The sequence below is a fragment of the Arachis stenosperma genome, chromosome 3, assembly GCF_014773155.1.
Source record: "Arachis stenosperma cultivar V10309 chromosome 3, arast.V10309.gnm1.PFL2, whole genome shotgun sequence".
Classification (NCBI taxonomy): Eukaryota; Viridiplantae; Streptophyta; class Magnoliopsida; order Fabales; family Fabaceae; genus Arachis; species Arachis stenosperma.
The window spans coordinates 78,873,356-78,874,442 of NC_080379.1; positions in this window are offsets into that span (position 1 = coordinate 78,873,356).

A 1,087-nucleotide genomic window follows, 5' to 3' on the forward strand; every position below is an offset into this window, starting at 1 on the left:
TCCTACTGTCTTCTTCTTCATGCACGCAAGGCTCCTTCCATGGCAAGCTGTATGTTGGATTTCACCGTTGTTAATGGCTACCTCCCATCCTCTCAGAGAAAACATTCAACGTGCTCTGTCACAGGACGGCTATTCATCTGTAGGTTCTCGATCATGTCGGAATAGAATCTAGTGATTCTTTTGCGTCTGTCACTAACGCCCCACAATCGCGAGTTTGAAGCTCATCACAGTCATTCAATCCCTGAATCCTACTCAAAATACCACAGACAAGGTTTAGACCTTCCGGATTCTCAAGAATCGCCGCCAATGGATTCTAGCTTATACCACGAAGATTTTGATTAAGGAATCCAAGAGATATCCACTCAATCTAAGGTAGAACGGAGGTGGTTGTCAGGCACACGTTCTTAGGTGGGAATGATAATAAATGTCATGGCTCATCACATTCAACAGGTTGAAGAACAAGTGGTATCTTAGAATAGAAGCAAGCGTGATTGAATGAAAAACAGTAGTAATTGCATTAATTCATCAAGACACAGCAGAGCTCCTCACCCCCAACCATGGGGTTTAGAGACTCATGCCGTAGAAGATACAGTATGAAACGTGTATTCTGTCATGAGGTCCGGATACAATAGCAAAAAGTCCTATTTATAGTGAACTAGTGACCTAGGGTTTACAAGAATGAGTAAATGACATAAAAATCCACTTTCGGGGTCCACTTGGTGTGTGCTAAGGCTGAGCATTGAATCTTTCATGTGTAGAGACTTTTCCTGGAGATAAACGCCGGCTTTTGTGCCAGTTTGGGCGTTTAACTCCAACTTTTGTGCCAGTTCGGTGTTAAACGCCGAAAATTCTGAAGCTGATGTGAAATGCCGGTTTGGGCCGTCAATTCTTGGGCAAAGTATGAACTATTATATATTGCTGGAAAGCCCTGAATGTCTACTTTCCAACGCAATTGAGAACGCGCCAATTGGATTTCTGTAACTCCAAAAAATCCACTTTGAGTGCAGGGAGGTCAGAATCCAACAGCAACTGCAGCCCTTTTCAGTCTCTGAATCAGATTTTTGCTCAGGTCCCTCAATTTCAGCCA